The 18,103-nt window shown below is 41.3% G+C and overlaps 1 long non-coding RNA gene across 1 annotated transcript; it reads right to left on the minus strand.

Moving 5' to 3' along the window:
• Positions 1 to 100: 100 nt before the first annotated feature.
• On the minus strand, positions 101 to 18,098 carry LOC136883447 (uncharacterized). The gene is made up of 3 exons (XR_010861249.1): positions 18,050 to 18,098; positions 14,951 to 14,995; positions 101 to 139 (listed from the first exon to the last, which is right to left on the minus strand). It is a non-coding gene; the product is annotated as an uncharacterized lncRNA (long non-coding RNA).
• Positions 18,099 to 18,103: the final 5 nt, after the last annotated feature.

Here is an 18,103-nt window from a genome sequence, read left to right on the forward strand (position 1 = left end):
AAATAAATAAATAAATAAATAAATAAATAAATAAATAAATAAATAAATAAATAAATAAATGATTGAAAGGAAGAAGGAATGCACTGTTGTGTATACTCACAGGACCTGCATTGCAGCAAGGTGAGGCAGGATTACAGGACTGAAAATAAAATGAACTCTTATTAAGAACTTAAAATATACTATTGAAAGACAATTTAGTAAAATAAGAAAGGCAGTATACATGTTAGGAGCATAGACAGCAAACAGTCTTTTACCATTTATTTTGGCCAAACTTAGACCTGGATGTCTAATTTTCACCGAAGCCCAAATTTGAGACTTCGGTCTTTATGAACCAACCAAACTCAGGCTTGTACAAACGGAAATTGATAAAATTCTGATATTATATTCTCATGTCGTGTGTAAATTTCTGATCCCACTGTTCTTCACCACTTCATCCTCATGATCATTCAACCTCTCTTGAACTACTGCTCTCCGATTTGGACAACAGCCTCGGCCTCCAGTATTAACCAGTTAGACAGAGCAGTGTCCTCCTTCGCTTCAATTGTAAGGAACAGAAACCCCAAGCTCAAAAATCTGTCTTTGCAGCTGGTATTAAGGGCAATAAGTGTGTCACCGATGCACATCAGGCGACAGGCAGCTGTCCTGAGCTTCCTCCTTGGAATCATAACTGGACATTACCGCTCAGAATATCGTGTCTCAGTCTTTTCTCTCGCCGTTCCTGCCTGCTCCACCAAAGTCAAGGACTTTCTCCACAGTCTCCACACTCAGCACTCAATATTTCAATGATTGTTTTTAATCTGCCTCCCAACTCTTTTTAACACTATTAATAGGAGACGAGAGGTTGATATAACATCAAATAAAAGTAAATTCCAGACGGGTGAAAACAATGTTAAGAATAAGTTGATGTGTAGTGGTTATACCGCCATGTTGACCTGTAACAACTTGCGCTGTCTGTAATTTATCCGTTTTAGGTCAACTCAAGAGCGTATCAGTGGTTTTCAGCTTTCGTGTCTGTTTGTCTGCTTGTCTGTCTGTTCCACCTTCATGGTAATAATAATAATTTTGTGTGGCTGTTTCTAGCCAGGTGCAGGCCTTGTAAGGTAGATCCGCCGATGAGGGTAGGCAGCATCTGCCATGTGTAGGTAACTGCATGTTATTGTGATGGATAGTGTTATGTGAGGTGTGTGAGTTGCGGGGATGTTGGGGACAGCACAAACACCCAGCCCCCAAGCCACTGGAATTAACCAATGAAGGTTAAAATCCCCGACCCGGCCAGGAATCAAACCCGGGACCCTCTGAACCGAAGGCCAGTGTGGTGACCATTCAGCCAATGAGTCAGACATCTTCATGGTAAAACAGCTGGATACATCTTGGCCAAACTTCATATTTAGAGTATACTCATCCAGAGGCAGGTTTAGACATGAATATGATTTAAAAATCATGATTTTCTGTAAAATCCGTAGACTACATGTGAAACATCCTTTTATTTTAAACAACATTTGTTATGTACATAATTTCACTTACTCTTCAAATGCCGGAGAAAATGAGTATTTTCTGCAGGTTTCATGCTCTGCGTTAGATTATTATTATTATTATTATTATTATTATTATTATTATTATTATTATTATTATTATTATTATTATTATTATTGTACCGGGCGGTACACCTCCACTCCGCTAATTTAAAATGTGCGCCTGTTGAAACTCCTCTGCTGGAGGAAGTCTGAACTTTATTGACAGTATTAATTTTCTACCGTCTCAGAAGATGTCACCACGTGGAAAATTTTGAGTTTTTGAACTGTGTCATTTTTGATGTGTTTTTGTTTCGCTTGAAGTAAGAAGTGTGAACTTTCTCTTCTAGAGGACACTACTGAAGATCTACAATAGTGCAACCTAGTGCGGAGTCAAAGAACTATTTTTTTGGAGAAAATTTAATTTCAAGAGTTTGTTCTTTGTTAAATTTCTTTCTATCATTGTTTAAGTTGGCAATATTTACCCCTTTCTTCCCCTTGTGTTGAACCTAACCAATCCCGAATTTCTTAAATTAATTTCTATCCAATCAGATGTATCTTCCCCCAACTTTAATCTGTTGCGGGGTCCTATCCAATAAAGAGTTTGTGGGAGGGTGTTTTCTTTCCCCTAACGCCTAGAAACTTCCGCGAGAGTATTTAAACTGCTGATTTTTGGGTCTCTAGGCCACTTCTGTTCCATCTTTCAGTGTGTTAAGTACATAGCAGGGGGCGGGAAGCGCCTCTTTCTTCTCCAGCCGTTCAACACAAGGTAATGGCCGATTAATAAATTCTTTCTTCGCTAGCTCAGCAGTTTAACTTTCGGGGCGGGTTCTAAGCGTTCAGCCATGTAACCTTTTCCTAAAATGTAACTACTCCTTTCATATATTCTCTTTTAAAACGACATATTGGGATAGAGAGTGCTAACCCTCTCGAGCTCCCACTCACATTGTCTTGAGGTGAACAACCTATTTTTCGTTAATGTAAAACAAATTGTTCTTTTCTTAAGTCACCTCTTTAGCATGGGATTAGCCCTTGTATTAACGGCCTAGTGCCAAGTAGGTCTTAATCAAAGTGTATTAGGAGTGCAAGTTCGCCTCCTCTCAAATTGTTATTTTAGAGGTCATTTAATTAACCTGCTTTTCTTTTAATAAACCTCAGTAGATTGGGTATTTTACCCCTGTGTTTATGTCCGTTGAGGACAACTTGAAGGTGGAGTTTGGTGTGGCCTGGGAGAGGCTTAAATTTTGAGAGCGAGTGGTTCTTTTGAAAATTCTGGGTTGTATGCCTCATGGAGGTTTTTTCAGTGTAATTTGGAGCAAGGGCTCCTAGGTATGAATGAGGTTTTCTCCCCCTCTGTTAACACTTGTGTTTGGGGTAAAACTGAGCTGATTGCCCAAGCATTGTGAAGTCAGGGCGCGAAGCCCAAATTCTGTAAATATTGTAACTAACCCCTTTTGAATTGCTACTTTGTACCTGCCATGCTTGTTATTTCTTTGTTTTCGAAAAGAAAATATAACCTTGTTGAATTTTAAATTAATTTTACGTCGCACTATAATTTCGTAGCTTGAAACCCATTCACACCCGCACCTTCTTTCACCTCTACCTATCACGGAAAACACGGTAACAAGTGGTAGCAGAGCGTGGTTGAATGGGTCTCAATTTAGCCCCTTTTGACGGCTACACATTGTTTTGATCCGAACTCTAACCGTTTTCTCAGTTGCTGGAATTTTTTGACCTTTTCTAAATTGGTCTGTCATCATGCCCGGCCCTCGCGATGTTCTCCTTCTTAACTATTTGCGTAAGGAGGAGTTGATCTATGAATTAACTATCAGAAATGTGCAATCTGGAGGCACGGTTGCAATAGACACTAACAAACTTAGAGAGTCCCTTGATTTGCCCATTTCTATCCCCAATTTGGGAGAGAAAGAAATTGACGACTCTCTTTCCACGATCACGGAGAATATTACTGGGCTAGCTTCTGTAGTTAGTTTTTTTGATGAAAATGATCCGTCTCCTAATCAAATTAAGCGTGTGCAAGGCAGGCTATATCATTTTTCGAATAGGGTTAACGATCTGTTGTCTCTAAAACTGAATGATGTTCAGAGGAAGGAAGCTAGTACGCTCCTGGAAAATATTTCCGAATTATCTAGTAAGGTCACTCAATTGTTAACTGGGGAAGTTCCTCCCAAATCTGATCAACCCATGATAGTAAATGCAGGTAGTGAGGAAGCGCCTCCCAAGGGAGAAGTTAATAGAATAACCGTTGCTGCTCAAACTATCCCTGCCCCATTGGACACCGAATCCGAACGTCGTGCATCATTGAGTAACATCCGTTCTGAATTAACTTCCTTACCATTGAAACCTTTACCTACTATGTCACCCGGGTTTAGCAGCTTGCCTCATCCATTGGCAATGTTGCTCAGAGGTATCTCTAAGTTTTCCGTTAATACCACCAGTGATGTAATTTCATTTTTAAGATTTCTAGTGGAATTCCAGGATCATGCCCTTGTTTTTTCTCTTTCTCCATGTCAAATCTTGCAAATTATCTATCCGTATGCTATTGGTATTCTCTCTGATAAAATCATAAGAGCCATTGCCGAGCAATCATCTATTGAGGATTTCCATGCCCATTTGCTAGCTAACTTCATCCCTGCTAGGGCCAGGTCCTCCCTTATTCAGAAGTACTATTATCGTGTACAGCGCTTGGATGAAAACTTGGCTGATTTCATACAGGACATTAAGTTTTATACTAGGGTGTTTGCCCTTCATTTTCCTGAAGATCAGATTGTACAGGCTATTGTAGAGGGAATTTCACCTCCCTATAGGTCATATTTGTGTTTCGCGGCGTGCCCGCAAACTTTCTCGGAACTTGAAGCATTGGCCGTCTCAGCGGAAGGAGTTAGATACGCCGATTCTTTGCGTGTCGCGAAAGAACCCCCGCCTTCCATTAGTAATACTCGGCCTCCACCTCGCCGATCAGTCACCCCCCGTAAATATTATGCTTGCGGGTCGCCTGACCATCTGCGCAATAAGTGTCCTCTGATCAAAACTAGTAGGGCAAATAATGGAGCTGGTTCATCACAAGGCTGTTTTAAATGTGGGGCTTTCTCACATATCGCCAAGAATTGTCCCAATTCGAATAGCACCCCCTCCTGCTCAACTTCTGGTGTAACTTTCAACAACAATCAAAAGTGACTAGTGGCTGCGGCTGAGTCAACTAATTCTGCTTCCCAAGGCTCAGCCCCTGGCAAAAAGGTCGAGAATTCAGGGAACGATAAGTCTTCGAATACATCTTTTGAATGCCCCAAAGAGTGCCTTAGGATTGCGGCGGATACCCCCGCACCTGTTCCTTTTCTTAAGATTGAGTTAAATAACGAGCCTATAACAGCTCTCTTAGATTCAGGCAGTGTTTGTTCGATTATTTCGGCTGAATGGTATTCTAAATTGAAAGCTGTTTGTAAACTACCTGACTACGTCTCATCTTCTATTCAATATGTTTCAGCTAATTCATCTCCATTAGAAATTCTAGGTTCCGTACTGGTCAAAATTCGTATTTTTAAGTTTACTTGGAAAATTAAATTGTTTGTGGCTAAGCACCTGTCTTGCCCCATCATACTGGGAGCGGACTTTATTTTTCACACTGGTCTTGTGCTCGATCTTCAGAGTAAGTCGTGCACATTCAAATTTGTGTCCAATTGTAAAATTCCCTTGTTAAAGTGTAATTCTGTGTCATGTTCATCTATTTCGCCTACCCAGGATGAGATGTTGTTAGACCTTAGACATCTACCTGAGGAGCAGGCTGATAGTATTCGTAAATTATGTCAGTCATTTCCAGAGGTGTTCTCTGATACTCTTGGTGTTACTGACCTTATTGAATACAAAATTGAGGTCACGGATTCGATTCCTGTCCGTTTTCCACCTTATAGGCTATCTCCACCTAAAATGAAGGCTCTGAAAGAAATCATCGATCAGATGTTGAAGGATGGTATTATTAGGCCCTCTAAGTCGGCGTATTCATCGCCTATTTTTCTAGTCCCGAAACCCCAAGGAGGCTTCAGGCCTGTCATTGATTACAGGGCTCTCAATCGGAAGGTGGTGTTGCAATCTGTGCCCCTTCCTGACCTTCATTCTTGCTTTTCATGGTTTCGTAAGGCCAAGTTCTTCACTATCTTGGACTTGAATCAGGCCTATAATCAAATTCCCCTTGCCGAAGAGTCTAAACACCTTACAGCTTTTGCCACGGACTGGAATTTATATGAATACAACCGCGTGCCTTTCGGGCTCCCCACGGGGGCAGCTGTGCTCACTAGGCTACTAGATAGGGTCTTCTCCGACATCAAATTCGAGTACTTATATCACTACTTAGATGATGTCGTCGTATTTTCAGAGACTTTTGAAGAACATCTAGATCATTTGCGAGAAGTTCTCGATCGCCTTCGTAAGGCTGGGTTAACTGTTAAGTTGTCCAAGGTTGCCTTTGCTAAGCCCTCTATGTCATTCCTAGGGCATATTGTGTCACCCGATGGTGTAGCAGTCGATCATTCTAGAACACAGGCCATCCGTGATTTTAAACCTCCCAAAGACATTAAAGGTATCGCCAGGTTCATTGGTATGGTGAATTTCTTCAGAAAGTTCATCCCTAACTTTGCTAATAGAGCGGCGCCCTTAAACCTTCTTCGTAGGAAAGGTATCAAATTCGAGTGGGGACCTTCTCAACAAGCCGCTTTTGAAGATCTTAAATTAGCGCTTTGTAATGCCCCTGTCCTTGCTATGCCTGATTTCTCGAAGAAATTCATTGTCCAAACCGACGCATCGTCGTCAGCAGTAGCTGCAGTCCTTCTTCAAGAGACTGAACTAGGGAGGCGACCCATCGCCTATGCGTCTAGGACATTGTCGGCTCAAGAAGCCAAGTATTCCATCTATGAGCTCGAAGGTTTGGCAGTCTTATTCGCCTTAGAAAAGTTCCGTCTCTATCTGGAACACGTCAAATTCGACCTGGAGACAGATAATCAAGCATTAAGCTGGGTCTTAGGTAGGCCGCGTCGTACTGGTCGTATAGCCCGCTGGGCTATTCGTATTTCCGCCTTCCAGTTTGATGTTAGACATATCAGAGGTACCGAAAATGTTGTTGCTGATGGACTCAGCCGTATGTTTCATAACGACGTCGAGACCCACGAACCGGTCGACAGTTCATCACCTTCCGAGTCCATACTATCTGGTGTTAATGCCATCTTAACAGATGCTCCCATGCTTTTTAGGGATATTGAGAAATACCAACGTGAAGATCCGACGCTGGCTCCGATAATGGAAACCCTTTCTTCTGGGGAACATGTTGTCCCTTATGTTCTGAGGAATGGTGTTTTATGTTGCCCTTCGAGGCATGACAAGATGATGAAAGTTGTCGTTCCAGCTGTTCTGGTACCTATGATCTTCAAGTATTATCATGAGACCCCACTAGGAGGGCATCTGGGTATCTTTAAAACTCGTGAAAAGATTCGTGAAATGTTCATCTGGAAAGGTATGGACGGTGAAATCCGTGAACTTGTAAAAGCTTGTAAATCTTGTTTGCTCAGTAAACCCACCATGTCCACCAAGGTAGGCCCTTTGTCTTCTTATCAAGCGTCGCGCCCCATGGAACGTCTGTATATCGATTATGTAGGACCCTTCCCCCAGTCAAAGGGTAATGCTAACAAGTTCATCTTTGTGTGCGTAGATGGTTTTACCAGATTTTCTTGGTTATTTCCGACTAAGCTGGCTACCGCTCAGTCTACCATTACCTGCTTAAATTCTATTTTTGCTTCTTTTGGTCCGTGTCAATATATTGTATCTGATAATGCTAAGGCTTTTACATCCAATTTATTTCGTAAATTCTGTTTTGACTTATCAATCTCTCATGTAACTACTTCTGCTTATTACCCTCAACCATCTCTGGCTGAACGGGTTAACCGTAATCTCAGGTCAGCACTTATTGCCTATCATCATGAAGATCATTCCAGGTGGGACACGTCCGTGCATTGGATAGCTTTTGCTTTGAATTCGGCGGTTCATGAATCTCACAAGTTTACTCCAGCTTCTTTGATGTTCAAGTTTGTTCCCAACTCGCCGCTCTCTAACCTCTGGTCTCTGAATGACATTCTACCCGAGACAATAGATCCGGATAACATTAAAGATCTTTGGAAGAAGGCTAAAGCCAATCTTAAAGTGTCTCATGAAAAGGTTAGGGAAAGGTATGATCGTGGACGGAGACCCACCCCTTTGAAGGTAGGTGACCAGGTTATGGTCAAAAATTTTGTTCCCGCGGGCAAGCTTGCCCCCAGATTTCATGGGCCTTGTATAATTCTCGATTTCCTCACCCCGGTTACGTTGTTATTAAGCAATCCAGCCACCGAGAGGATATTTAGGGTTCACCTGTCACAGGTGAAACCTGTGTAAATTTTGTGTCAACTTGCTTCATATAATTTGAAAGGAATATGAAGGTTATATTTTTTTTTTGAGTTCAACTTTTAAGGCATTCTGCTCCTTCTATTTTATTTTATATGTAAGCATTTCTTGTAAACCTCCCCGATTGTTAAACTGCCATCCTGTCCTTGCCACGGCCATTACCACGCTCCCGTCTCCTGCTCCAACACACACAGTGGCTTAACTCAGGCCATGGATATTTGCACGCCGCTGGCCCCTCAACCTCTCCACAAGCCTGTACCCTCAAAGAAGATGATAGTCCAACACAATTCTGCCGCCAAGCTTTAATGTTTCAGTGCCCCCGCAGCAGCGCGGCGCCGTGCAGCTACTGGAGCACAGGACGGGCCCCCTCGGCCCCAGCGAGGACGACGTGTGCACGGCGAGCCGGAGCTCTCCTCCCGGCCAAGGCTGATGTGCGGCGCACGACCTGCTACTTGCCCGCAGCCTGTATATGTTCACCGCGGGCGCGGCGTGCTTCAACACCTCTGCTCCCCTCATAGTGCGGGCGAGCGGTATCTCAGGGTACTTGAGGGGTCCGAGCGGCCTCCTTTGGACGCAAGCCGCAACGGCCGGTCTTGCAATCCCACTTCATCACCATCTACTACATGAACTGATACCATAAGTAATGACTACACTTGGGAATTCAACTGCAATATTTGGTGGACTTTGAAAATTTTTTTTCTTCACTTTCAAGTATAAAAAGTTATCTTCAGAAATTCAACTTCTACAAATATAAAGACTTTACTTCATCTGCAACAACAAATTTTGAAACCAAATCAACCCCAAATTAACAAAATCTTATAAATTTTTTGGCAATCAATCTTCATACCCACAGCATAACTTGGACCTTGTTTCAAACTGATTTCATGTGTCATACCTGGAGGAACTTTTGGGGGGGGAGGTCTGTACCGGGCGGTACACCTCCACTCCACTAATTTAAAATGTGCGCCTGTTGAAACTCCTCTGCTGGAGGAAGTCTGAACTTTATTGACAGTATTAATTTTCTACCGTCTCAGAAGATGTCACCACGTGGAAAATTTTGAGTTTTTGAACTGTGTCATTTTTGATGTGTTTTTGTTTCGCTTGAAGTAAGAAGTGTGAACTTTCTCTTCTAGAGGACACTACTGAAGATCTACAATAGTGCAACCTAGTGCGGAGTCAAAGAACTATTTTTTTGGAGAAAATTTAATTTCAAGAGTTTGTTCTTTGTTAAATTTCTTTCTATCATTGTTTAAGTTGGCAATATTTACCCCTTTCTTCCCCTTGTGTTGAACCTAACCAATCCCGAATTTCTTAAATTAATTTCTATCCAATCAGATGTATCTTCCCCCAACTTTAATCTGTTGCGGGGTCCTATCCAATAAAGAGTTTGTGGGAGGGTGTTTTCTTTCCCCTAACGCCTAGAAACTTCCGCGAGAGTATTTAAACTGCTGATTTTTGGGTCTCTAGGCCACTTCTGTTCCATCTTTCAGTGTGTTAAGTACATAGCAGGGGGCGGGAAGCGCCTCTTTCTTCTCCAGCCGTTCAACACAAGGTAATGGCCGATTAATAACTTCTTTCTTCGCTAGCTCAGCAGTTTAACTTTCGGGGCGGGTTCTAAGCGTTCAGCCATGTAACCTTTTCCTAAAATGTAACTACTCCTTTCATATATTCTCTTTTAAAACGACATATTGGGATAGAGAGTGCTAACCCTCTCGAGCTCCCACTCACATTGTCTTGAGGTGAACTTATTTTCTCAACCTATTTTTCGTTGATGTAAAACAAATTGTTCTTTTCTTAAGTCACCTCTTTAGCATGGGATTAGCCCTTGTATTAACGGCCTAGTGCCAAGTAGGTCTTAATCAAAGTGTATTAGGAGTGCAAGTTCGCCTCCTCTCAAATTGTTATTTTAGAGGTCATTTAATTAACCTGCTTTTCTTTTAATAAACCTCAGTAGATTGGGTATTTTACCCCTGTGTTTATGTCCGTTGAGGACAACTTGAAGGTGGAGTTTGGTGTGGCCTGGGAGAGGCTTAAATTTTGAGAGCGAGTGGCTCTTTTGAAAATTCTGGGTTGTATGCCTCATGGAGGTTTTTTCAGTGTAATTTGGAGCAAGGGCTCCTAGGTATGAATGAGGTTTTCTCCCCCTCTGTTAACACTTGTGTTTGGGGTAAAACTGAGCTGATTGCCCAAGCATTGTGAAGTCAGGGCGCGAAGCCCAAATTCTGTAAATATTGTAACTAACCCCTTTTGAATTGCTACTTTGTACCTGCCATGCTTGTTATTTCTTTGTTTTCGAAAAGAAAATATAACCTTGTTGAATTTTAAATTAATTTTACGTCGCACTATAATTTTGTAGCTTGAAACCCATTCACACCCGCACCTTCTTTCACCTCTACCTACCACGGAAAACACGGTAACAATTATTATTATTATTATTATTATTATTATTATTATTGTACCGGGCGGTGCACCCCTACGCCACAATTTTAAATCTTGCGCCAATAAATCCTCCTCTACTGGAGAAAATCTGAACTTTAAAAACTGGATTAACTCATAAGTTTCTCAGAAGATGTCACTACAGTAAAATTTGTGATTACAAAGTTGCCATTACTGCATGGATTTCAATGTATTTTGTTTTCTATTGATCAAGAAGTGTGGACATTCTCTCATAGATGTCTCTACTAAAAAATTATGATCATGCACCCTGATGCGAAGTGAATGAACTTTCTTGAAGAAATTCTGTATTCAGAAGTTTTTGTCTTTACTAAATTTTGTTCTTTCATTTGTGGGTTGGCAATATTAATCTTTCTTTCCGCCAGTTTTGAACTTAGCCAATCCCGAATTTCTTTAATTAATTTTGAACCAATCATGTATTTCTTCTTCGATCTTGATGTGTAACTTTAAGCTACCCATTAAAATTGAATGGGTGTGGCCATTTTATTCATGAAAGGTCTCAAACTTTCCCCGAGGGTTTAAAAACTGCTGATTTTTACGGCTCTTCGCCACTTCAATAACATCTAGCTTAGTGTATGGACGTGTAGCAGGGGGTGGGTATCGCCTCTTCCTTCGGGCAGCAGCTCTTCAACAAGGTAATGGCCGTTTAACATCTTTATTTCTTGCTAGCTCAGCAGTTTAACCCATGGGGCAGGTCCAAAACCTTTAATATGTAACCTATCTCTTGAAACATGTAAACCTTTTTCAGTCTTTGTAAAACTTCATTTATCTTTAACTGTAATTTGGGGATAGAGAGTGCTTTACCCTCTCGAGCTCCCCTTCATTTGATTGGAGGTGACTACGTTTTCGTAACCGATTTTCTACTCTTCCTTTCTGTGTTAAAATTTTTCTTATACGAGTCACGTCCCTAGTTTGGGAATAGCCCCCGTGTCATCGGCCTAGTGCCTCTTAGGTTTTAAAATGTGTATTTGGGAGTGCTAATTCACGCCTCCATTTCTTTTCGCATTGAGGGCCATTTAAATTAACCTATTATTTTTCTATTAAGGCCCAGTTGGCTGGGTACTAGGTACACCTGTTTCATTGTAAGTTGTGCCTTGATGGCAAGTAATTGTAAAAGTTGATGTTACCTTGAATAGGCGTGAGTGACTGAGAGCCTGTTAGCTCTTTTCAAAATTAGATTTCTGAGTCCCTCGGAGGCTTGACATGGTAATTAGGAGCCAGTGCTCCTTGTATGATGGGGTTTTCTGCCCTTATAGGCCTTGTGCTTGGTATATTAGAGCTATGAGCTCAAGAGAATTGTAAGCGAGGGGCGTAAGGCCCAGAACGGTTCTAAATCTTGCCTTTTCTAGTACCTGATTGTTGGCTAGTTGTTAACTTGTTGTTATTACTTTGTCTCTTTTTTTTTTTTTGGAAATTCTATCAGTAAATTGTTAAGTTTGTCATTTTGAAAAAATATAACCTTTAATGAAGTTTTAATTCATTTCTCGGCTTTGTAGTTAGACCCATTCCAGCCTGCAACTTCTTTCACCTCTGCATTCCACGGGTAACCCCGTAACAATTATTATTATTATTATTATTATTATTACTATTATTATTATTATTATTGTACCGGTCAGTACACCCCTACACAGCACTTTTAATTCTTGCACCAATAAATCCTCCTCTACAGGAGAAACCCTGAACTTAAAAAACTGGATCAACTCATAAGTTTTCTCATAAGATGTCACTGTGTGAATTTTGACGTGTTTTTTCTTACTATTTATCAAGAAGTTTGGACATTCTCTCATAGATGTCATGACCTAAAAACTATGATCATGCACCCTGGTGCGAAGTGAAGGAACTTTATTTGAAGAAATTTTGTATTCATAAGTTTGTTCTTTACTAAATTTCGTTCTTTCACTTGTGGGTTGGCAATATTTATCTTTCTTTCCGCCAGTTTTGAACTTAGCCAATCCAGAATTTCTGTAATTAATTTTTGACCAATCGTGTCTTTCTTCTTCGATTTTGATGTGTAACTTTAAGCTACCCAATAAAAGCCTGTGGGTGTGTCTTAATTATTCATGAAAGGTCTCGAACCTTCCCCGAGGGTATAAAAACTGCTGATTTTCTTGTCTCTTGGCCACTTCATCAACATCTAACCTAGTGTATGGACGTGTAGCAGGAGGCGGGAAGCACCTCTTTCATCAGGCAGCAGCTCTTCAGTAAGGTAATAGCCGTTTAACTTCTTTATTTCTCTCTAGCTCAGCAGTTTAACCCTCGGGAAAGGTCCGGAACTTTTACAATGTAACCTACCTTTCTAAAAATGTAAATTTGTGCCGGCTTATGTAAAAACTTCATATTTCTTTAACTGTAAATCGGGGATAGAGAGTGCTTTACCCTCTTGAGCTCCCCTTCATTTTGATTTGAGGTGACTACATTTTGGTAACTGACTTTCTTCTCTTCCCTAACGTTTAGATTTCTTTCTTATACGGGTCACCTCCGTAGTTTGGGAATAGCCCCTGTTTCATCGGCCTAGTGCCTCTTAGGTTTTAAGAAGTTTCATTTAGGAGTGCAAGTACACGCCTCCATTCATCTTTGTATTTTGGGCCATTTACTTAACCTGTTCTTTTTCTACTAAGGCCCAGTAGGTTGGGTACGAGATACCCCCGTTTCATTTTGTGTAAGTTGTGCCTTGATGGCAATTAAGTGTAAAGTCTGGTATTTCCTTTAATAGGCTTGAAAAACTGAGAGCGGGTCAGCTCTTTCAAGTGTTTGAAAAGTGCCTCTGGGAGGCTTGAGGTTAAAAGTTGGGAGCAAGTGCTCCTTGAATGAAGGGGTTTTCTGCCCTTGAATGTATTGTGCTTGGTACATTTGAGCTAGGAGCTCAAGGGAATTATAAAGCGAGGGGCGTAAGGCCCAGAATTGTTCTAAATCTTGTCTTTTCTTGGCCTTGTACCTGATTATTGGCTAGTTGTTGACTTATTGTTACTTGTTAAATTTGGAAATCCTATGTGTAAATTGTTAAGTTTTGTCATTTTCGAAAATATAGCCTTTTAATTAAATTTTATTCCATATCTTGACAAAGTAGTTAGACCCATTCACCCCAGCACCTTCTTTCACCTCTGCTGATCCACCAAACCACGGTAACTATTATTAGTGTTATTATTGTGTGGCAAGTAAATTATATACATTTATTTATTTCTATTTTAATATACACACAGTAACAAAAAAAACATTGATTCACTTTAGGCATTAGTGTTATCTGTTAACATATCTGAATGTCCAACTTTTGAATTCACTGTAGTGCTTCCACTGATGGTGATAGGAAGTCTTCCAGTCTACCTTGATAAGCCCATAGTTGACACTCGCTTACAATTTTGGGAATGGTCTGATAAGGGGCTCCACAATCAAATTCTGGAGATGCTACAGAGTTCCACTTGTAGAGAGAATCCCTGCACCTTCCACAAGCTGTCCTGATGGACCAAGTTGCATGTGGCAGTTGAGATATGTTAGCAATTGTTTTCCCCTCTGAAGATATTGTGCAGCGGCAAGTAAGGAGAGTTATTCCAGCGGCCTTTCCACTCCTCCAAGGCATTGAAGTAGGTGGACGTCTTCAGAGCAGCATCATAAAGGGGTGAATGTCATGATTTCAGTCTTTGGAGACTAAGAGCTGATATATCATTTAGAACAGGTAACAGAGCATTCTTACAGATATTGTTAAACTCTCGAACAAGAACACTGGGTCTTTGTAAGTCAGGTGACATTATATCAGACAACAGTGGGAGCCAGTAGAGTGGAGTTGATCTGTTGGTGCCAGATACAAGACACATGCTGGTATTCAATTGTGGGTCAATATACTCCGTATATGGGCTATTAAACCACACTGGAGCACAATAGTTGGCAGTAGAGAAAACCAGTGCTAAGGCTGAAGAACACAGGGTGTTGGATAACAGACACCCTCGCAGACCCACAACGACCCTACCAGTTACCATGGCAACATCTCTGGCCAGCAGCGAGGTAACATAATGCCATTTTTGTCATCATTCCTGTAAATTCGTGGTTCATCAAGCTGCCATTCTGCGGAATATTTGCAGAATACCGTTGGAGGTGACAGTCCTCTTTGAATAGCACTAAAGGTGGCTGTTAATCTTTCAGCAGTCCCGCGGAGTGTTTCTCGGATAGGACCAAGAGACATGCAGTTTAATATAATCTTGCTCTCTGCGTGTACAAGCATTTATGTAGAAATCCGTATACAAGGTAGAATACCGTAGCAAAGTATGGGTACATTTGCTATTAAATGAATAAAATTTGACATTGACTCCATAATTCATTGCAACTGTGATTCATCTTTCAGAAATTTGGGGGAAAATGATCCTTTTTGTTCTCATGCTTACCTTGTCTCTCCTGTTTGTTGCGTACTCTTTCCCATTTCCTGTTATTATATTCCCATCCCTTGCCTAGGTGAAAATATTGAGGGTAACCATAGTTCCCATAATTGCAAATGAGACATGATCTCGAGTAAAATGGGTCAAATTTCTGGTACAACGTGTTGATTTCTCACCTACCTTTGAACGCATCTTGCGTGATCCTGGATTACACGGAGCAAAGTTCTGCAAAAACATAAACATAAAGATTGACATTAATAAAGAGAAAAAAGTGGCTTAAACTTGTTATAACGACTCTGAAGGGACCACCAATTAACAATCGCTACAGACAATAGTCGCACAAACTGGTCTTTTGTTGTTGCTAAACATGTCTTATCTGTAAGATTTAGGCTGCACAATCACATGGTTAATTAACAGAATAAAGTTATAACTTTAAAAAACAATGTAAGTGAAATAAGTACTGTATTTGCAGTATAGTATTTGTGGAGTGAGACTAAGAGAAATTTTTCTTCTAATGTTTACATAGTTCGTACAGCAATAATACGCCAGCAGAATACAGATAGATAGATAAATGTCTTTATTGGTGTAGTTAACCCCCAGTGGTCGCTATATGAGCAAAATGCTCACGGTCATTGAAAATCATCTGCTCTTTTATACAGCATGTATTTTCAAACTTGAGCCCTCATGAACCTTCTCACTGCAGTTTTGGGAGAAGGATGAATGCATTGAAACGCATATCTGTGACCCTGAGAAGGGACAGGGAGGGAGGAATTATCAGCGACCGTCAACGGTGAACATATTGCTTCACACGTGACCAGTCACATTAGCGCTAATTACTGTGGGTGTGATAGTTTTGCTATTGTTGAATAATGTTTCATAACTGAAACAGTTCTTTGCAACTTATTGTATTAATGTGTTGCATAATTAGTGTGTGACGATGGCTTCATGTCATGACATTTTAGCTTGGTTTGATGAAATTCCTAGTGATCAACTCGAGGGCAAGAACAATGAAATGGACTGTGAAAGTGAACAAGTGAACATAAAACAGACACTGATCAGTCCAAGACAGAAGAACGTGCTGATGGAACCGTACCTGGATCTGTAGCTGGCGAACAACTTATATTTATGTGGGAGGCAAATGGGAATTTCATGCTTAGTGACAATGTTCCTTGTATAAGGAAAATACAGCCACTGTGAAGATTCAAACCAGTCTCAGCAGTTTTGTACAAGGGCTGGAGTTCACCAGGGATGTATCCTGTCACCGTTACTTTTCAATATCTATGGTGAATATGCAATGAGAACTGCATTAGATGGCTGGGACAAAGGGTTTTCCATTGGGGGATGCAAGATCAACAACTTGAGATTTGCTGATGACACCACCTTGATAGCATCATCTGAAGAGGAGTTGACAGAGCTGATCAAGAGAGTAGAGGAAGCAAGCCTAGAAATTGGATTATGCCTAAATCGACAGAAAACCAAAGTCATGATTGTTGATCGTAAGAACAACAGTCCACATATCAAACAGATTGGAGGGTGTGAAGTTGTACATCAGTATTTATACCTAGGCTCCTTACTATCCAATTCTGGTGGTTCCAAAGATGAAATAAAGTGAAGAATTGAAATAGCAAAGGTAGCAATGATCCGCCTGTGGAAGATCTGGAAAGGTTACAACATCACCATTAAGACAAAAAAGAAGCTCGTTGAATCTCTAGTCTTCTCAGTCTTCTTGTATGGCGCAGAGACGTGGACCATCCTCGTCCACCTTAGTTTATTCTTTTCAACTTTCTCATTTAGCTTTCCTATCCCAACTTCCTTCCTAATACCCTCATTTCTCACTCTGTCTTTTCTTGTCTTTTCTATCATACTCCTTAGGAATTTCATCTCACTGGCTTGAATTCTACTCTCTTGCCTGCTAGTCAAACGTCCAAGTCTCAGCTGCATGAGTACATAGTACATTTACCATACAACTGCTATTAGATTTAAATTTACATTACTTTTTTTTTACCAATTTTGATACCTAATGTGCATAACAATTCACTGACTGACTGACTGACTGACTGACTGACTGACTGACTGACTGACTGACTGACTGACTGACTGACTGACTGACTGACTGACTGACTGACTGACTGACTGACTGACTGACTGACTGACTGACTGACTGACTGACTGACTGACTGACTGACTGACTGACTGACTGACTGACTGACTGACTGACTGACTGACTGACTGACTGACTGACTGACTGACTGACTGACTGACTGACTGACTGACTGACTGACTGACTGACTGACTGACTGACTGACTGACTGACTGACTGACTGACTGACTGACTGACTGACTGACTGACTGACTGACTGACTGACTGACTGACTGACTGACTGACTGACTGACTGACTGACTGACTGACTGACTGACTGACTGACTGACTGACTGACTGACTGACTGACTGACTGACTGACTGACTGACTGACTGACTGACTGACTGACTGACTGACTGACTGACTGACTGACTGACTGACTGACTGACTGACTGACTGACTGACTGACTGACTGACTGACTGACTGACTGACTGACTGACTGACTGACTGACTGACTGACTGACTGACTGACTGACTGACTGACTGACTGACTGACTGACTGACTGACTGACTGACTGACTGACTGACTGACTGACTGACTGACTGACTGACTGACTGACTGACTGACTGACTGACTGACTGACTGACTGACTGACTGACTGACTGACTGACTGACTGACTGACTGACTGACTGACTGACTGACTGACTGACTGACTGACTGACTGACTGACTGACTGACTGACTGACTGACTGACTGACTGACTGACTGACTGACTGACTGACTGACTGACTGACTGACTGACTGACTGACTGACTGACTGACTGACTGACTGACTGACTGACTGACTGACTGACTGACTGACTGACTGACTGACTGACTGACTGACTGACTGACTGACTGACTGACTGACTGACTGACTGACTGACTGACTGACCGACTTCCCTGTTTGCACAGGAAAGTTGTTGGAAACTGGAGTAGTAGGACTATAAATAGGTCATGATTGAGCAGCATGTTTCTCGAGCATTTGTGTGTGCCCATATTTTCCCAATTTTGTTTTTTGCAACACAGTCAGGCAATTAGAGTAATTGAGATGCTTGGGCACCAAAGTTATAATCCCCCTCCCCATACCCCTATACCCACTGGGGTTGAAAATAATGTGTTTATTATAAATATGTTTCAAATTTGGAAAACTCACACTTGGAGCAGCGAGCGCAGAGCAGGCATTCGTCTGCCCACGGTCCTGAAACAC

This window comes from Anabrus simplex, chromosome 11 (assembly GCF_040414725.1).
Source record: "Anabrus simplex isolate iqAnaSimp1 chromosome 11, ASM4041472v1, whole genome shotgun sequence".
Classification (NCBI taxonomy): Eukaryota; Metazoa; Arthropoda; class Insecta; order Orthoptera; family Tettigoniidae; genus Anabrus; species Anabrus simplex.